The following is a 21,976-nucleotide window of genomic DNA, read 5'->3' as shown; positions in this document are numbered from 1 at the left end:
AATGCAGGAATAGACAGACAGGATTTGCCCTTTCATAGAATTCTCACTTCTTCTTAGGGACATACCATGAGAAAACAAGATTCCTTCTTGGTTGGCCAAATTCCATTCTGCCAGGAAATTCATGATCTATCTGCAGTTGAGAAGTTTCTATCACAGTGTCTCCAGGGTTTCTATGAAGCTGTCAAAGGAGGGCGAGAAAGCAAGTTGGGAACATAGAGTTGAACTCAGATGTGGAGCGTGAATCAGGCTCATTACCCTAATGCAGGCAGAACAGTTCTGTTTCCATTCATTTCTTATTGGGGGTAGGTCTTGCCTTTTATTTCATTCAGAGAAAAGAGATCCACTTAAAAAAAAAAACTAAGACAAGTTTGGGGATAGGAAGATAACTTAGTGTTTAAGGGTACGTTTTGCCCAGTGTCATTCAGTATTTGTACCCACTGAGCAAGCCAGTATCTGGCACACATATGTATCCTTAACTCTAATCAGGGTGGAGACAAGAATATTGAGACCTGCTGACCTCTGTCCTAGCTGAGAAACACTAGCCTCAGGTTTAGGGGATCTGCCTCAAAGAGACAGAAAAAGAAGGGGATCCACTTTTGGCCTTTGCATGTATACACAAGTATGCACACCTTCAGGTAGTATACAGTAACACACACACACACACACACACACACACACACACACACACACACACACACGAATACATCTTGAAAAATCAAGTCGGATTTATATAGCATGATCTGTGTTGGCCACATAATTTTTGTGTGTGTGTGTGTGTGTGTGTGTGTGTGTGTGTGTGTACAGATTCATATTCCTATTGTATAGTCCAGAAAACTGAAGTTCAGAGAGGTGAAGTCACTAGTCCAAAGCTACAGCTATAAATAACTGGTTCTCAAATGGGGTTGATTTTTTATCCTTGAGGAATATGTGGACATATACAAGGACATTTTTAATTGCCACGTGGAATGATGTTATATAGGACAGTCTCTAAACAAAATAATTATCTAGGTCCAAAAGTCACTGAGAATGAGATATAGCCAATCTGTTGTAAAACAAAAGTCAAAATGGCATTTAAATCTGTATTGGTCCTCTGCAGTGTCTGCTGTGCTAACACACAAGACAGGAAACAAAAAGCATTATATTCTTCTAGACGGTTCAAGCTGCTTTTCCTAAATTGAAACTTTCTAATCACATTTTTCTACACTTATATCTAATGTTGCTTCCTCTGTGAAGTCTTTCTGATTGCATACAAAAATGCTCCTCATTCTAAGGTCCCCTTTATCTAAAACCACTTTTTTAATGCACTTCTTTTTCTCCCCCATTATGACATGTATTCTTACATACCAGTGAGTGGTCATTTTTGTTTTTCCCAGACCCTCCAATTCTGAAGTCCATTCCATTGTTCCTAGTTTGTAATAACCACTTGGAGAGTGAAATCGATTCTTTTTCTTCCTGTCAGTTGCTGATGTGTTGCTGTACTGCTGAATCACAGACTTGGAAAAGGGTCTGTTCACAAATTGACATCCCTGTTGCATGCAGCAGATGCCCAAGTGGCCACCAGAAGGGAGTCTCTGAAGTAGAACCATTTAGATTTATCAGGACTGTGGCAGGTGACCAGCCTCGGGCACTGTTTGGGGTTCACAAATGACTGCAGTCCACCACAGTGCTATGAAAAACAGTTCTTACAGCAGTACTGGGGAAAGTTCAGTTGGGAATCGGAAAATAAAATTTACCACAGTAGCTATTAGTTTGTAAAGGTTACTGCAGTTAAGTCCTACAGATTGGGTGACTTAAACAGTAGACACCTATCTTCTTATAATTTTAGTATCTAGAAGCTGCAACACAGGCTTTGGCAGGCTGTTCCTTCTGAGAACTCTGTGGCTTGTCTCTTCCCTGTGCCCTCACACGATCTTTCACCCAGGTACATCTGTGTCCTCATCTCTTCTGCTTTAGGATCACAGACATGTTGAATTAGCATCCATCCCTGATTAACTAATTTTAAACTAAAAATTGCCTCTGAAGACAGTGATGTTCTTCAGTACTGAGAAATCGAGACTTTTACATATGCATTTGTCAGGGAGGTTAGATAACCCAGCCCATAATGTAAAGCAATGGTTCTCAACCTTCTTAATGAAGCAACTCTTTAATACGGTTCCTCATGTTGTGGTGACACCCAACCATAAAATTATTTTGTTGCTACTTCATAACTGCAATTTTGCTACTGTTAAGAATCATAATATAAGGATATCTGATATGTGACCCCCAAAGGAGTCGAGACTCACAGGTTGAAAACCACTGCTCTCAAGGAAAAATGACTTGTGTCACATCTTTCGACCAAGAAACTGTGTGCCCTAAGACTGACCAACAGATGTAAATCTGAGCAAAGAGGTCAACATTTAGCCATTACAAGACTGCACATACATCTGTCAAATTTGTTGAGTGTCACTGAAGAAATTCCAAGTCCAAAGACCCCGGAGCAGCACATTAATTAAATGTGGAAAGAAATCTTCAGGGCATAGACCATCATTGGCACACTGGGTCTGGGGAAGACACAAAGGGAAAGTGCCAGATGTGCATTAGAAGGGTTGGGGAACAGATGTGCATTAGAAGGATAAGGGAAGTAGGCACTGGACTGTCAAGGAGCCTGAACTTGAATGATGAATTTGACTATGTATTAGTATGTATTAGTGAGGCTGTGGGATCTAGGACAAGTCACTTCCTCATTTTGAGCTCAGGTTTCCATAGCTGTGCCTTGAACTTTTTTTCTGCTTGTGGAAGTTGCCAAGCATGGATACTTAGAAATACCATACTGCTACTGGGACCTTTAAAGACAGCTCTGGGTGTTGGCCTGTTCTGAAAAAAAAAAAAAAAAAAAAAAAGAAAGAAAATTTACCTTATTCCCGACATTCTTCCCACTCTCTCTAGGAGAGTGGCTGGAATCTACAATTGGCAAGTCACTTAGTTCCTATATGGAGGCATGAATGCTGATACTGCTGAGAGTGGGAACATACAAAATGAGGCTCTGAAGCCTTCCCAGGGGAGTTGAACTTCCTTGGCCTGGCTGTGGGCTGCTTCCTGACATCTGAATCAGAGGCTTTAATGAGCATTTCTCAGAGTAGCAGGGCACCGCTCTGCCAAAGAGAAGTGTCAGACAGAGGTGAGAGCACTGAGAACCTTGAGCCACCTCTAGCTGAGAGAGTTTATGTTTGCAAATGAACTGATTGCTCAGCTTCAATTTGTCTGCTTGTTGAACTCCATAGGAGTTGAGTGCTCTGAGCAGGTGCTGTTATTGCAACAGGTGCCACTGAGATTTTTACTTGTCGCAGAGGGGTGGCATTAAGGCAGAATGGGGGAGGGAGAGAGCATAGAGCATTTGCTGTGCACAGATAGGTCAGAGTCAGGTCTGTCTGTCATCTCCCAGCCATCAAGCTTTATGTAAGTACCTGTCCCTCATTTGTGGCACTGGATAATGACAATTGCCTTTAGGTTAAAAATGAGGATGAAGATTTTTTAAATGTAAAGACCTAGTAAAATACTTGACTGTAGTCAAATGGGTTGAAAATTCATTTAATATGTAATTTCTATATGCCTGGCATTCTCTTTTCTTACATGAATTAACTCCTTTTCTCATCACAGTTTCATGAAATAGGTACTGTTAGTATTCTCCTCTTACAGATAAAGCCACCGAGGCATAGGAGGTTTAGGAATGTGCCAAATGATTGCCCATCATTATTGATATTTCAAATGAGTCATTTACTTTTTGTGAGAGGTCAACTGTGGATATTTAGAACTTGAAAGTTTGTTTGCAGGCTATTAAGCAGAAGAGATGTTTTGGTTATCATTTTATGCAAAATAACCTACCCCAAAGCTTAATGTCTTAAAACAGTGCATTGTCATCACTCATGATTGTGTAGGTCGACTTGGTACAGTTGGAGGGCTCTTATATTGGCTGAAGCCAGTGTCCTTGGGTAACTTCCATCTGTGGACCTCCAAAGTAGCTATCTCCCAGAGCTGGCAGTTGAAGCTCACTGTCAGCTGGAGGCTCAGCTGGGGCTGTCAACTAGAGTGCTTACCCATGTCCTCTACATGTCATTTGGTCTTCTTGTAGCATGGCACCTGGTCTCTGAAAGGAACACGCTTAAAACAAAGGAAGTACTAAGATTTCTTCAGCCTAGACTTGACAGAGAGAAAGTATTCACTTCCATTATATAATATTGCATTAAATATTATGAGGATATTCTGGAATTGAGACAAGTCACAGAAAACTTCCCTGTCAGTCTCTTCTCCATTTGGCATGCCCACTACTTCAAGTAGTAGGATCTGGCACAAGGACCAGTTCACTGAGTGGATAGCACACAGCATCCTCAGAACTTCTAACAAAACCTCAAGCATGATGGGCACCTCATAAATACTTGGTTGTGTGGTGACCAATAATCATATCCTGGAATTGGAATGGTTGGACCCCTTTCCTTGCACTAAGCACTTGATCTTGGAAGTGAATATGTCTTACTCATTTTGACAATTCCATAGCCTTGGATACACTAAGCATGCCCAAACTGAAAGTCTGTCAAATCTGGGAGTCTTTTTTTTTTTTATTAGCAAATTTTGTTCTTTCACAATTTCATATTCATACATTATTTTGATCTCTTATTCTCATTTTCTTCCTGTCCCTACCAAATCCTTCCACTTCCCAGAAATCTCTTTCCCTATTCACTAGTTTTAGCTTAGTTTCCTACATAATTTAACCAGAGCCATATATGTGATCCTGAATTTGCAACTAACCATTCGAGCCTGGGGGCTCACAAGTGAATACTTAGCTAGATACCATACTTCTCTTGTAGACAAATTTCTAAACAGTCTTATTAAATGAAAAACTCAGAGCCAAATACAAAGGTATAAGCCATAGAGATTAGAGCAATAGCCGCCAACTAACCTTAGCTTACCACTTCGCCTTAGCTTCCCAAGAGAACTTCTTCCTGTCTAACCTGTGCCTTTATTGTCTTCCTGTTCTGCCTACTCATTGGCTATAAGCCCAGCCACATCACTTTCTCTTCACTGCCTGTCTATACAGACCTCCAGGTCTCTATGTTTGGTACTGGGATTAAAGGCTCGTGTCACCATGCTTGCCTGTGTCCTTGAACACACAGAGACTCTGCCTGCCATGTGATCGGATTAAGGGCATATGCCACCACTGCATGACTTCTGTTTATGGCTCACTATGACCTCTGATCTCCAGGCAAAATTTATTTATTTAACATACAAATAAAATATCACATTTCAGCACAAATAAAATATCACTACAATCTCGGTCTCTGTTTCTGTCTCTGTCTGTCTGTCTCTCTCTCCCCCGCCCCCAAATCTGTTGGTTGCCAACAGATCAGAAATATGTGGTAGGGCACCATGAGTCCTCTGTCACTTCATAGCTTACTGTTAGAAGGAACCAATTCCTGTGGACTCTGCAGTGATCATAATTCCTTTGATTCAGGGTTGCCATGGTTTTCTGTGTCTTGTTTAGAAGATGTTATTTTACAGATGCTCTTGCAATCCTACATATTTTACATCCTTTCTGTTCCCTTTTCTGAATTGTTTCTTGAGCCTTACAAGGGTGGTGTAAATTTCTTGAATAGCGCTGAACCCTCAACCACTGTTTATTCTCAGCATCTTATGGAAACATGGGTCACTGCAAAATATTTCTGTTTTAGGCTGAGAATACCCTTTGTCTGTGGGTATAAACAAAGGTATTTATTTCATGATATGACAATTGATCTAAGAAGCCATCTAATTGCTCCTAAATCATGGGTTCTAGACCAAGTTTACAGTATCAGATATAGGTTCCCTCTTGTTGAGTAAGCCCTCAAATCAATAAAGAAAGTAATTGGTTATCTCTATAACAGTGATACCACCATTATACCAATAGACATATCTTTCCTGAATGGTTGTTCTTATAGTTCATAAAATTCACAACTGTCTTGTTGCATAATTACCCCACATCAACCTGCATAGCACCATGGGATTAGGTACTATAAAAGACATTGACATTTAGTATTATTGGAGATCAATCTAACTATACCAGATAGGGAAAATAAGATCAATAATAATAATGGTGACAGAAATAATGTCAATAATAGTAGCAGTATACAACAGGAGCACCTAAGGTATTTAACGAGCAGGCAATTGTGTAGCAGATATTAGAAGTCATTATGTGCACAGATTTTGGCATCAGACTGCTTAGGACAAAATCCCATCTCTATTGCCATTTAGTGACTTTATGATGAGTTACTGTCATTCTGTGCCTCAGTTTTCTTAAATATAAAATGAAGCTAATAATATGCCTATGTCATAAGACTGTTCAGAGGATTTTTTATCCACATTAAAGACTAATAGTTACCTTGATGAGTAAAATTATCAATACAAGATAAAACTGACATTTTATCTATATTCTTATAACATCATTATTACACAATAATACTAAGTGCCGATAGTAAGGACACGTCTTACATCTTATTCTCCTGCTATCTCTAGAGAGTAGGTACTGTTGATCCATTCTATAGACAAAAGGAACTGAAAAGCCAAGAGATACAATTACATTATCTTAGATACACCACAACTGAGCGGAAGGTTTATAATTATCATGTTAACTAACTAAATTTACCAGAGAGAAATGCTCCTTGGGCAGATATGAAAAAGCCCATATTACCTATGAAATGTGCAGTACAAAGAGAGACCAGTGTTGTGGTTGGGGTACTCTGGTTGCAATGCAGTGATGTCAAAGTCAGGGTTATAGCAACAGGATTTGAAGTGTGGTGGACATTAATTAAGTTTTACAGGTGTTGGTACTATGACTGAGACTCAGAAAAGGACTCTGTGGTAAGCCTTGTGGTGATTTTTCAGTTGAGTCAAATTCTGAATCCTAAGCAAGAACTGGGCAAACACATTCTCTAGAGTAAAAAGAAGAGGCTTGGCTCAACGCAGGCTAAGGGAACAAATGTTTCCTGAGTGATTACCATCTTTATGGTTTTGGAAGTGCCAAGATAAATAATACCTATACCAGCATAAGGTCCAGTACATGAGCATAAGCAGATTGATTCTACACCCAGGCAAATGCCTTCTGGAATTTTTTCATGTGTGAAGTTCTATCTCAAGCTCTTGTTATGCTGAGGTATATTTTTGTTAATGCATAGGAGAGATGGTTCTCATTTCAAGTCTCAGTACTGACGTTGGACGTATGAAGGAGAACAGAGGTCCATAGCAAAGCTTCATGTGACTTGTCTCAACCATAAGCAATCATTGTATTATGCAGTAAAAGAGAAGACAAGAGATTAATTTATTGCTAGCTACTGAGACTTTTGATTCTTGGAGTTCTTCCCAAAAGCAGGGTCTCAATTTCAAAGACTATACTAAACTCAAACTTTCAGGAATCCTGCTTCAGCCTCTTGAATACTAGCATTACAGACATGCACCACCATATCCAGCTCAGTTCTTGAGGGAATAATTGTGCTAAGTACAGGTTAGAATTTGTATGTGGACTACTTTAAGAGACAGAGCTGTGCAAGTAGGGTGGGCATGAATCCAAACTCATAGAGAATAGAAAAAGATTGAGTTAAGGAGCACTATAACATTGAACATTTAACACCTGTAATCATTCCCCAGTGTTAGACAGTGTCCTATTACCCTAGAGTCCTACACTCATTTTACATTCCTACAAGGTACCACTAATCCATCTCTTTTTTTTTTTTATGAATGAGGTCATTAAGGCATAGTGATGTTAAATTGCCTGGCAAAGTCTTTTTTGCCAGGTAGGAGGCCAAGTCTACTATTATAATACTGGTACCATTCTATCCAGCTTTGAGGCAAGATGCTCAGAGTTATTTATACAGAATTTGTTTTCAGTGCTGAGATTTTCTTCTTATTGCAGAAGGAAGAGGGAAGAAGTAATGCTGAGGAAATGCAGGGAGAAAAAATTTGGAGTAAAAGAATTGGAAAAGTATGGAGGGAAGGAGGGTGAGAGGGAGGAAGTAAAAAACAAAATCTACACTGCAGCCAGCCTCTCAGGAAATATGGAATTCAGGTGTCCTCTACGCAAAATTAAAAGTGTTAACTGACCATCTGTTCTACCAGCCTCATGCTAGTCTCTGGGAAGTAGTTAAAGATAAAAACAAAGCCCTTAAGTCATCACTGTCTATACTTGGTAGGGTATGGAGGACAGTATTTTGCAAATAAGATATTTGAGCTCAAGTCATGGCTTTCAAACATGGTATGCAGATAGAGTAGGGAATAATCCCACCTCACTTTTTAACTAGAACAGAGCTGTTTTCTTTAAAGAATTTCTGAATTAAACTCATCTGTGAAAATAAGGTGATTTTTCTTTTTGTAAAATAGTTTGAAAACAATGGTGCTTAATTATCTCTGAGGCCCTTCCAAACTCTATGAGAAATAACACTCAGAGTAATCATTCTATTCAGAAATATTGGTAGAAGGTCAGTAATTGAATCTTTGAGCAGAGATGCTCTCAGATAATGCTAATTAGTCAAATTTAATGAGTAACCTGTAGTTCAAACTAAAATCTGCTTTTGCCTGAATGTATAATGCCCTCTTAACTAAGTGTCCCGAATCTACTCTGATCACTTTTCAATTTGTATTCCCAGAAGTCATCAGAATTCTTACCTAAGAAGCAGATCCATTCTTGTCCCATCCCCACTTGAAGTCTTTGACAAATACTGATTGTATGGGAAAGAATGGAATTTTAAGGTGACCTACAGATCTGTCAAAAGCTGGCCTATGACAATCTCTCATATAATATATGTGTGTGTTATATGTATGTATATATGTTATATATAAAACATATATATTATAGTTTATACATTTTTTATTGTTTCAGTGGCAGTACCCACTAATTCAATTCACGAAATGCATGGCTGCAGCTTATTTTACAAGTAGCCTGGGACTATTCCTCCTATCTGGATGGTACCTAATTTTTGCCTTCCTGACAGTAGCCTCTATATGCTCTTCAAATCACAACTCAAGTAGTTCTTCCTCATGATCTTGTTCTTTCTACCAAATATCTGTTGTGGATCCCGTTTCAGGTGGTTTCTTAGCATTCTAACTTTCTACTTGGATGGCAAATCATAGTTCACCATTATCCCATAATTTACTTACCAGTGTACAAGGCCATCATCACTTATATACAAGTATCTCTATCAACATACTTTATCAATTTATTCTCAGAATTTCTTAGCATAGAACCTGTCACACAATAGTCATCTAGAAAACTTTTCAGTGAGTAAATAAATTGATTATGTTTTTTTCTCAGAATGTGTCCAGAAGGGATACTGACATCATCCTGTCAAAACTGAATCTCTTCACGGTGTCAATGAGCTGTAATTTGTACATACACATTGAATATATTTGGATTGCATTTCCTTCCTCATGTATCATTGAAAAACTAAAGACCAAGTAAATTAAGTGAATTGGCCAAAGTCACTCAAAGACATCTGAAGAAATCAAAGCTAAAATTAAGGGCCTTAGATTGATAATTCACACACTTCATTAAAATCAAAGCAGCTAGTGTAAATTGTTTTCAACCATTTTGGATCCAAAATTTGCTAAGTCTATTACTTTGGGAAACTCCTGTTGCACCAAATAAGAATAAAGGGAAAGAAAGAAGGAGGATAATAAAGCGAAGGATAAAAAGAGAAGGGGGAAGAGGAGAAAGAAGAAAGAGGAAAAGGAAGGTGAAGGAGAAGGAGGAGGACAGTAGTTTCAAAAACTCTCTAAAGGACTATAAACAGATATTTCAGAGCTTATTAAATTTAGTAAAATGAAGTGACATTCTTAGCAGGTACAGATATTTGATGATGGTGTGACTTACATGCTATCATTACCTGATAGTTAAAGATGATTATATTGTGAAATAAAGCAGAATAATGACAGATTATTTATTGAGGGTATGCAGCATAATTATTTGCATTTCCCAAATACTCTGGGTCTTTGGTTTATTTTTATTTCTGGCCTTGACCTGGTAGTGCAGGCCATAGCCAAGCACAAGTAATTATACACTGTTGATATAAAAATCTCTTGGAGGCATTGTCTCAGACTCTAGTCCTGGGGCCTTAGCTTTTGAACCCTTGTCAGCTTTTAGCATGCTTTTTATTCTATTCAGTGTTTAATTGGTGTCAGTGGAAGGATTCTGGCCACCAGAATAATTATTATCCCAGTTCCACCAACTCTTTATCCACACTGTTTCCACCCTTCTCTCTGAACTTCCTTATCTCTGGACAGAATCTCCACAGACTCCTGCAGTGGGACACAGAGCTTTGGGTTCTTATATTTTATTGAACTCAAGTTAGTTTTCAACTTATTGTAATAAAACAGTCTAGGTAGGCTATGCTACTTATTAGATGTGTGACCTTCAGAAGTCTCTAAATCTCCCTGAGTCCTCTGCAGTCAGGATAAGAACAGGTACCACACAGAGTCAGTGTCCCAGTAAAATTATATGACAACTCTCTGTAACCTGTAAAGAAATATGAGGATGTAATATGAACATAATCAAGAGCAGAGCAATAGTTACTCCTAGAACAGTGATTCCCAACCTTCCTAATGACGTGACCCTTTAATACAGTTCCTCATGTTGTGGTGAAGTTATTTCATTGCCACTACATAACTCTAATTTTGCTACCATTATGAATTGTAATGTAAATATCTGATGCAGGATATTTATGCGACCCTGAGGTATCATGACCCATAGGTTAAGAAACATTACCTAGAACATGGCTAGAGATGCAATTTATTCTTCTATGATGTGGTTATTTCTTTTGTATAAGGTAAAATGTGAGCCTAGCAAGATGTAATCCTATAATGAAGATGAGCTAGAAGTTAGGATTCTGAGTCCTGCAGATTTTGATAGGCCAAGATATATGACTGCCATTTACTCTCAATGTAAGCTTGGCTCAGTATTCAGATGCTCAAATTTCAGTTGTGGTGATAGATGTAAAACTATGCTCTTATCCTTGATTCCAGTGATAGAGCATTTAATGTAGCATGTTTAGCACATGGCAAATAGATAGATAGATAGATAGGTAGGTAGGTAGGTAGGTAGATAGATAGATAGATAGATAGATAGATAGATAGATAGATAGAGATAGATAGGTAGATAGATAAATAGATAGATAGATAGATAGATAAAATAAATAAATAGATAAATGAATGAATAAATAAATGAATGAATGAAGTGAGCCTCTTGACCAGATCAAGATAGAGTGCAAAAGTTGTTAGTTAATTGGAAAAGAAGTAGAAGAGTAGAAATAAAATTGAGTTGAAGAGATGCATGCATGTTATACACATGTTCTACAATGTGTACATTGCTATATTTAATGAATAATTGTATTCTAATTTATAATGTATAGTCCCTGTCACTCTTTAGTAAATTGAGTGTTTATTCGGTCCGATATACTGCAAACTTCATTGCGCAAATCATACTCACAATTATGCAAGATTTCCTACTTTAGTTTATTCAATTTAGACTCATATAAAACAGTTTAAATAATGTTTTTAGAATTTTTATGAACTCTCCAAATATTTCTCAGTTATTAATTCTTTATTTAAATTAACGGCCATTATTGTTAGTAACTGGTCTACATCATATTTTGCTGCATAGTTCAAATGAGTTTTCCATAGGGGAAAATGCAACTCAAATATCATTGATTTATTTTATTATTATCTCTATAATGTCATGATACATCTGATGTAAGCAGATCCAAAACAAAGCAGTCAAGAGTGGTCTGATTGGCATGGGCATCCTTTGCCTTAGTATCTGATGGAAGAGATTTAATTTTTTGGAAGTAACTTTCATGAAGGTCAACTATGAAAGCCTTTCCTACTGGAGGTAGTCACTTTTATTCTAAGTTCTTCTTTTGTAATATTTTAAATGATATTTTTATTAATTCTTTGAGAATTTCATATATTTTGACCATATTCATCACCATTGCACAATTCTTCCCTTGTATGTCCCTATCCCATACCTACCCAACTTTGCATACTCTTTTTCCTTTAACCTGTAGAGTCCAGCTTGTGCTGTTCATGTAATCTTGGATGCATGACCTGGAGCATGATTGACCTACCAGGGAACAACAGGGCTTTGGAATCACTTGGAGTCAGTCCTAGTGAGCTGTCAGTTGTGTGTCCTTTGGCCCTAACTATACTTATTTGTAAAACAGTATAATATCAGTAATTCTTCCGTGGGGCCACTGTGAGAATGATTCAAGATACGTAGATGGTATTCATAAGCACATAAACAATGGTCAACATATACCAGCACCTTTTGCAATTGCCCGGTATTGTTACTAAGGATGTATCTCTATGCTTGCATGTAATTATACAGGGATTAAATGCTTGTATGTAGAGTCATAATTTTTTCTTTTTGGTAATAGAAAGAAATTGGGAGACAAAAATAAATGAGATATTATAACTTGTAACATTCTCTGGAAGTCATATGGAAAAAAAGAAAACAATGGGCTGCCTTGTGGGCATAAAGGATTTATATTCCTTCTTTTGTTGACAAGAGTGTTAACATTGGTGAGACTATAGTAGGAGACACACTCATCTGGAACACTGTTTCAATATAGAATGGTGGAACCTCCCAGGGTTTGACTGAGTAGATCTAGGATGCATCCTAGACTTTAGTTGATATTGATATGCTTGTTTTTAAAGCTCCATTAATTTATGATGAGAAAATTCCACTCATTCCTACACATATGAGTTCACCTCAATGTATGTACTTGGTAGAGAGGAAACAAAAATGAATTTTACTAAGTGAACTGAATTCTACAGGATGTTGTGAAATGTAGAAACAAAGGAAGTAATATGTGTGATTCAATAAGTTTATATACTACTGAATTAAAAAAAAAAAAAACTAAACAGAAAAGGGGCAAATTTTGAGTATTTCTTAAGACTTTCTGACCACAGAACTTTTGTTCTAAAAGACTTTTGGAGATGGTCTTTCTCAGAACACAGTGTCAAAGGAACTAAACCCAGACCAAGAACAGCCCTCCAGCCTTTTAATTGCCCTGGCTGTCAAAGATGGTGATTTCCTCCCTTGTTAGCACAGGTTCTCATCCTCCAGATAGTCTTTCTGAAGCAGTAAATTCCAAACCCTTCTGCCTAAGCAGTTGCTCATTGCTTTGTATTTCTGCATGGTGCATCTTCACTGAGAGAGAGCATTACTACAACCAGCAGCTGCCAATGTAACAGCAGCAAGAAATGCCATCTCTGGTATAACTTGGGAATAATTTATTATGTTTGGTTTAGGGACATGCCTAATCTTAGAGAATGAATATTCCCAAGAAAACAGCCTCCAATGTAGGTTACTTTCAAGTTTGCAAAGGGCTTTGTACATTGATGGTCATATCAGTTCTTTATAACAATCTGTAGGAAAATAAGAGCAAAATTTCATCTCTCCGTTTATGGTGAAAAGACCAAACTTGACTTCAGTTTCTGACTTGCTCATGATTATGACATATGACTCCTTCTACTGCTGTCTTGCAAAGGTCTGGGATCCTATACTTGCCTCAAAATGATTTACATTCTTGTTTATACTGAATCTTCATTTATTCCTCCATCCAGTCTTTCATTAAAGAAATCATAAGTGAATACCTGTTAAGTTCCAGACATCGTACACATTACACAAAAGAGCCCTGAGGTAGTGAATAACACAGTAGATGCCCTTATTGGGAGATAATTTGAAATCTAGCATATTTAGTGTCACCTAAGTGACCTCAAATTATAAAAGCATATGTTATTCCTGGAAGGAAATCTAAAAGATTTCCTAAGTCATTGCTATCAATTTATTAAAGGATAACACAAAATACAATGGGGAAATGTCTCAAATAGAGTAACTGAATTAGTTTGTCTTGCAGCTTAATGAATTACTATAAATCTAGAAGCTAAAATGACAGATCCACAACCTTACAATTTCCATGGGTTGGAATCTGATTGTGATATATTTAAGTATGCTTATGTCTTATGAGCAAAAATCAAAGTATTGTCTAGAGTGAGCTCTTGTAGTCCATGGGAAATAATGGTCTTCTAAAATCCTTCCTATTATTTGCAATTGTAGGAGCCAGGCCATCATTCTTATGTTGTTTTCTGGCTAGAATTCACTCTAGATCATATTTGTCACTGTCCAACACTTTTTCACTATCCCTCTCTCTTCAAAGACATGAATAGCATGCTTTTCATAGGTTCAGATGCCTCTGACTTGAAAAATATTTCCTCTTAAGCAACAGGACTAATTAGAATAAGTCCTTCAAGATAACCTCACTATCTTTAGGTCCCTTATATAAAAGAACAAAATTACTGAGATGACAGCTCATCATAATGACGGTGTTAGGAGATTTGATCCTGAAAAAAATGCAGAGGAAGGAGGCATATTTAGATTTCTCTCTCATATAGGAGCACAGCCAGCTTACAACAGACTAGGGAAAGAATATATCAAGTTTTCTTTTGGGCTCATACTGTATATACACTATTTAAAATATAGTTATTTTTCTATAACTGACTGACTCACATTTAGGGGCTTAAAGCAAGAATTACTGTCTAAACTTATGTTTGTTTGGTTAGAAATTCATGCCTGGATTGTCAAAGCAATTGTTCTCTAGCTGCAGAAGACGGCAGTTACTCAATTGTGACAACTAGTAGCTGTCCTGACATGGAGATTCCAAGAAAACACCAATGGTACCAAAGCAGAGATGGTCAGAAGGCTGTGTTCCATTGATCAACAGCTCATTTTGGGATCTCTCCATGTAGTCCTTGATCAGCATGGCCAGGTATTTCAGAAAGATCTTTGAGCACCTACAGGTATTTTTCCAAAGGATAAGAGATAGAATCTGCTGGCTGCTTCAGTTCTGAGTACATAAATAGTGTATGTCTATTCTACCTCATTTTATTAATAAAAGCAGTGGTAGGATCTGCTGACACTCAGGAAAATAACCAGCCTCCCATCTCTATAAAAAATACATATAGATTATGGTTTTCATTTGTTTATTTTTCTCAAACAACCCATGTTACAACAGAAGGGAACACATTCCTTATAGACCATGTATGGAAACATTTTGTAACATAAAATTGATCTTTAGAACTTACTCAAAAATCATCTTTTAGTGAGCTTATTTTAATATTGAACCCATTGCTGAATGCTTCACCCAGGTATATGTCTTGTTTGTTTTGATTACTATTGTCTTCCTTTCTTGGTTTTCTTGAGGGATGACGACAGGGGACGGTTTCACATACACTATTTTCATTGTCTTATTTCGTGGGTATATGTACAGTGTGGGCACCAGACGTGGTAAAGAACATTCTGTAAGTCACTGGAGATGTTAATTATGGAAAATTCCTCAAATGTACATTCTACAATTGAATAAACATCATAGAAAATAATCATTGAGCTCCTGTAAAAAGGGCATGGAGTATTTGAACTTCTGTTCTAATTGACGGACAGGGGAGCTGGCTCACAGTGCTATTTCCTCTCTCCTAAAATTAGTGTCTTCAGGGCCAGTGTCTAGCAAGTTCCTAGCAATAAGATTATTTCCTTTCTTTAATGTACAATAACCTTGGTAGAATGAAGGTTCCTTTGGAGAAATCTTAAAGAAAGATTAACAGTTATTTTGGGCAATGTGCAAATTCTTTCTTAAGGGGTAGATTTGGATTGTAGACTTTCAGGTACAATTTGTGTAAGCTCAGGCAAATCACTTAATGTTTCTAGTCTCAGTTTTCCATCTATTTCATTGTCCAGACATTGCCCCCAAATCATTCATATCTGTGATTTTGATGTTCTGCCAGTATAGCCTCCTCAGCAGCTCCTCTCAGGCTAAATTGCTACCTTGATAGATCCTGACTACCTGTTTTCTCGTGTGTGTGTGTGTGTGTGTGTGTGTGTGTGTGTGTGTGTGTGTGTGTGTGTATGCGCATGTTGAAGATGATAGTTTGGGTAACAATGACTTATTCTGAGTGTGTATTAAACTGTCTTATAAAATAAAAGGTTCAGGTCCACGAATAAATCCAGCATAGCCTGGGGCAGCTATCTGTCAATCATTGGAGCCTAAGGATTTCTTCCTAACCCATGAAGCTTTGAGCTAGAAGTATTTTGGGCATTTCTTATCTATTTATGGAGCAAAAAAATGACAATGAATCCTAAGACTCTGGTAACCCAGGGGAGTAAAATTAGGATAAGGGTTGGGGAGATGCGTGCCTAAAGCTCATTCTCAGCATTGTGCAATTTATTAAGGCCAAGACTGGCAGGGACATCTCCATTTCCATCAGTGTTTGTCATTCTGTATTTGTAACAAATAGGGCAGTTGACTCACTCTCAGTTGACGTAAGACAAGAAAATAAGTATCTTCAGTTTCTTTATATTGTATTTAGGTTCCCCCACCTCTTTTCCTGAAGCTTGGAAGTTGTTTTTATTTGGATTAGAATTTACAGACTCAGGGGATTGAGTCAGAAATAGAACTGAGTTCTCACACTTAGTGAATAGGTATTTCTTTTGTTTTGTTTTTAGTCTTCCTTCAGAAATGTCTTTCTATGCTACACCCCACATCCCAGCCTTACATCCAGCCTGCCTGTGGGTGAGGTATAGTCTCAGTGTTGTGACAAGTCACTAGTGACCATTAGGCCATCTCTTCTCCTTTTCTAAGCCTCAGTGTTTCATAATGCTAAAATGGCATTTTTAATACTCCCTCACCAAGCATAGGACAGAGAAAATGTGTGAAGATCAAAGTTAAGTATGAAACAGAAAAACAAAGGACCTTGATGGTTTGATGGTGATATAAAACTGCTGCAGGTGGGTGTCTACTTAATGCTATTATGCTGAGTGTTTTAACAGATTAATTTTGCAAATGTCTTATAGAATTATTGTGTTCCTACAACAAGGACAAACCATGTAAGTGTTAACAAGATGAAATTTCACTCATTTCCCATATGTAAATATCAACAGGATCAAGAAATAGGGCCTTGGAGATGCACAGATGGTTCGGGGTTAAGAACAATTGCCGCTCTTCCCAAGGACTTATGTTCAGTTCTGAACACTTAAATTAGATGACACACATCCACCTATAACTCCAGCAGTAGGTGATCAAATGACCTCTTTTGGCCTCTGCAAGCACCAGCACATATGTGCGCTACCCACACATGTGTGCGTGAGTGTGTGAGTGTATGCCTGCTCATGGATGAACACAATGGGATTAAAAACTTACCCTATACCATGTGGTAAGCTCTGCAATCATGTGCAAAAAAGTAACAATATGTGGACTGAGCACAATATGTATGTGTGTGTGCATGTGTGTGTCTGTATGTATATACATGTAGATACATATTTATATGTGTATATATGTATGTGTGTATCTATATATATGAATCAATAACAATTAAGGAAAAAGTTGCCACAATTTCCAGAGGGAGCAAAATTGGGAGTGTATGACATGTGAGAGGAATTGGAGGGAAGAAAGGAAAGAGAGAAGATGATGTAATTATGTTTTAATTTAAAAACTAAAATTGCCGGGCGTTGGTGGCGCACGCCTTTAGTCCCAGCACTCGGGAGGCAGAGGCAGGCGGATCTCTGTGAGTTCGAGGCCAGCCTGGGCTACCAAGTGAGCTCCAGGAAAGGCACAAAGCTACACAGAGAAACCCTGTCTCGAAAAAAACAAAAAAAGAATGAAAAAATAAATAAATAAAAACTAAAATTATAAACACACACACATATATATATATGCATACATGTACACGCACATATAGAACCCTATCTATCTATCTATCTATCTATCTATCTATCTATCATCTATCTCTATATCTATATCATCTATCTATATCTATATATACATTGGCTCTCAATCTGTATCAAGGTACTCCATGGCCAACACTGTCTTCTGATGGACACATTTGCCATAGGTCAGCTTTATGTTTGTACCAAAAAAATTAGTTAACTAATTAATACACTAATGTGTAGGTGTGCATGTTTACCTGCTATGGTATACAAGTGAAGGTTGGAGTACCACCTTCTGCAATATGGGTTTCAGTGCTTGAACTCAGGTTGTCAACCTTAATGTCATGTAACTTTAACCTCTGAGCCATCTCATTGGCCCAAATCTGCTTTTTAAAATGAGCACAAACTTCATCTTTGTTTTGTTACCTTTTACTTCTTCTTAGCAATTATCACTCACTGTTTTGTGTAGTTATGGTAGGCTTATCTCCTAGGAGATTCCAAACTGTGGGCAGATATCTGTTCTGTTGCTGATGGACCTTTGCATGGTCTCCAGGTTGGGGCTGCAATGAATACTGTGGCAATCTTAATCCATGCCTTTCAGGGTACTTGTGTTTTTTTTTATTGTATACATACTAGGGGTCAAACTGCTGGCACACATAAGTTAATGTGTTCATTTTGCTAAATACTTCAGCTGGAACTCATTTTTTTTTCCCATCACTGTACAGAGAAGTTGAATTTGCTGTATGTCTTTGTCAATATTTATCATTTCCCTTGATTTTTCTTTTTTCTTTCCTTTTTTATTTTAATTTTGTCAATTTAAATTTTATTTTAGCTATTCCTCTGAAGTTATACATCATTGAAATTTTGACTTATATCTTAATGATGAACAAAAGTAGAGTTTCACAGGCTTACTGGCATTTTAAAGAAACACTTTGTTAAAGGAACTACCTGCTTCTATCATTTACCCATGTTCCATTGTTGCTGGTGACTTGTTCTTATAGAGTTATAGTACTTTATGTGGTGTTTTAAACCATTCAAATTGTACAACAAAATGCTATAGAAATACTAAATCTATTTCTTCTTCTTCTGGATGCTGGGAATTCCAAGACCAAGAAGTCCACACAAATGTCGGGGGCTGAATTTCTGGTCCCTCTAACCGTGTTTTTCTCATGATAGAAGGCTTCACAGGTCTCTTTTGGTCCCCATGTATAAAACCAATAATTGCATTCATGAGGACTTCATTCTCATGGCCTCATCAACTCTCAATGCCCCCACCTCCTAACACCATCTCTTTGAAAACTGAGATGTCAGGTGATGGATTTAGGGGACACAAACGATCTTACCATGGCTTGGATTACAAAAGAAATCTATTGTTGGCTAGAGGTACTTTAATTCATTGTGTTGTCTCTAATTTCACTATTTTTTTGTTGGGTGTGGTTTATGCTTAACCTTTTTCTATTAATCAATATTTACTCTGTGGTAAGTGCTTTAAAGAAATATCCCCCTTCTCTAATATCATGAAGATATTTGCCTTTGTTTTTTTTTTTTGTTGTTGTTGTTAAATTAGTTAGTCCTTGTGGCTGTTGACTGTTCACAAATTTGCCATCATTTGTTTTGATTTGTTGGAATAGAAGCAATTGTTACCAGATTTCATTGTTTAATATTGGTAGTTAACTTGTCCATCAACACTTGTTGAATTTTTCTTTCTTGTAGTTATTTTTTTCAATTTATAATTACTGATTTGAAAGGAACACTTTACTGTGTGAGCTCAGGAAAAGGGAGCACAGTCCTTGTTTTCATAAGAGATCCTGAGCACCTACTGTAAGTCTGAAACTTCTATGCATTCTCTTATCTGATGCTCAGAATGACCTTGCAAGGCATATGCTATTATTCCATTCTGTACTAGAGACAACAGAAGCTTAGAAAGGACAAGCGATTGGTTCAAGGTTAAATAATGTACTCATTAAGATTCAATACTGTTTTTTTTTCTTCTCTGACTCCAACGCCCATGTCTAGTCTAGCTCTGTCTTTTAAAAGCATTCTAGTGGCAAAGTTCATTAGAACTGTGGCAAATGAGCAACCAGTGAAACCAGACTATTAAGCTATAATCAGCTGGACTGTTATAGTAACACACAAGAATATCTCCATGTGGGACATTTGCAGTATGTGATTATTCCTTGCCTTCAATAGCAAGAATGGCAAATACTTACAACTTCCTTGCATTGGAAACTGTCAGAAGCTTTTCACATTCAAGTTAGCTCTTAAAACAAAGTGCGAGGTAGGTATTGTGTTCCTCATTTGACAGATAAGAAAACAGTCAGGACTTGGGAAGGTGACTCAGTTAGTAAAGTTCTTGCCTGGTAAGCATGAATACCTTGGTTCCATCACTAACACCTACATAAAAAAGAAGCCTCCGTTATTAGTTCATGACAGAGAGAGGTGGCTCCTGGGAGCACAGTGTCTGGCAAGCCTAGACTAACCAGTGAGCCTCCTTTCCCAGTGCAAGACCCTACCACAAGAAACAATGTGTTGGGCTCCTGAGGAAATACTGGTTAGCCTATGGCTTCCAAGGGTATGGGCACACATGTGTATACACACACACACACACATTCAAACACATGTGTGAAAGTGTGTGCACAAAGAAAAGAAGGAAGGCTGAGTGTCAAAGAGTTGGTGAGTCATTCAAGGTCAAATATCCAATATCAAATAGTGTTAGTACAAACAGAGTTCTTACTTAACTGTTTTCTACACTGTGATCAGCCAAAGCATTCACATATGTGGCTATTGTCTCACTTCAAGGTTAAAATAGGCCACTAGGCTTTTCTCTCCCTTGTTCTGAGGCTTTTATTGTCCTGCATATGTGCTGCCCAGGACAAACAGCACACTCTGACAGCCTCCACATGGGAGCACCTGCTGCTTTCAGTCCTTCTTGCATCTCTGAGAGGCTCTTGCTCCTTCCATCATCTGTCTTCAGTACTTCCATGCCCCAAAGCAAAACTCTGAATTTGAATATGCAGCTGATGTTGCCTGTCACCTCCTTCCAGACACAGAAGAGTGTAATTGCAAAAATTGTTTCATAATCCTCCCCAATTAAGATTCTGACAACCTAATTTGAAAGACCAGGTTGGATTTTTTACTTTGCAGCTTGCCTTCTTCCTCTTTCCACACTCACACCTGCCCCCTGCAAGCATACTTACTGCCTTCACACCACAGTTCCAAACTAGAAAATGTCCCCAGCAGGGCATGAGACCACACAACTCTCCGTTTGGTCTTTCCTTGCTCATTGTTATGTACTACTCAATGAGGATCTGACATCATGTGAAGAACTGAGAAGGAGAAATGGGCTATTAAGGCCACGGAAGGATCTCAAATAGGGCGATGATTAAAACATAAATATTAGTTCAGAGAAAAGAATAAACAGAGTGAGCCTGATGGCTAGTTATAATTAAGACTGGCATAGCCATGAGCCAGTTCTCCAGGCATCTGACACTAGAGACATGTGCAAGTTTGACCAGTACCGTTCTTTCAGAACATTCATAAGCATGGCTGCATCCACACACTCACATATATGTATATATACTAGTGTGTGTGTGTGTGTGTGTGTGTGTGTGGACACACACATGCACAGTGTACAAAGAACAGTGTATACCAGAGACCTAGGAGTAAGTACTGGTCTCCCAGTTTCAGCCTGTCTTCTGCACAATATACACATTGTGGAACCATGCAGATTTACTTAGACACCCATTACAATGTCAAAGAAGCATCTAGGAAGACACACAGGACACAAATAAAAGAATAATTTGTAATTCCACTTCTTTTTTTCATTTCCTCTCCACTTTTAAAAACATACTTCTATTAAACAAATAGGCCATAAGGATTATAGTTTTCTATTTTAGCCTAGATGCACCCCCCATCCTCTTGGCACTCGATTTGTGTGATCTTCCCTAAAATGCCACAGGCCAGGCACCGCATTCCCAGCTTAGGCAAAACCTCCAATTAAAATCAGCAGGGAGGTTGCTTGAATTAGGATTCCCAGCCAGGGCTCCCCAGCCTGATGGTTCTGAAAGGGAGATGTGAGCCTTTAAACAACGGATGGGAAGCCCTGGGTGGCAAAGCCTCTGTCCTCCAAATGACAAGGGACTCATGCTGTGTCACTAGGAGACCTGTCAGGTTGCCAGAACTTCCTGGCTGAGGCAAAGACAGGGCCCGCAGGGAAGCAGCTGAGGT

The 21,976-nt window shown here is 38.1% G+C and overlaps 1 protein-coding gene across 1 annotated transcript in view; it reads left to right on the top strand.

Annotated features, from left to right (window-relative positions):
- Positions 1 to 21,976, top strand: part of Brinp1 (BMP/retinoic acid inducible neural specific 1) — a 189,652-nt gene that overhangs the window by 158,598 nt on the left and 9,078 nt on the right. The gene's annotated exons all lie outside the window — the stretch shown is intronic.

Source organism: Peromyscus leucopus, chromosome 2 (genome assembly GCF_004664715.2).
Source record: "Peromyscus leucopus breed LL Stock chromosome 2, UCI_PerLeu_2.1, whole genome shotgun sequence".
Classification (NCBI taxonomy): Eukaryota; Metazoa; Chordata; class Mammalia; order Rodentia; family Cricetidae; genus Peromyscus; species Peromyscus leucopus.
The sequence above is the reverse complement of the archived record's forward strand: the minus strand, read 5'-3'. Positions and strand labels throughout refer to the sequence as shown.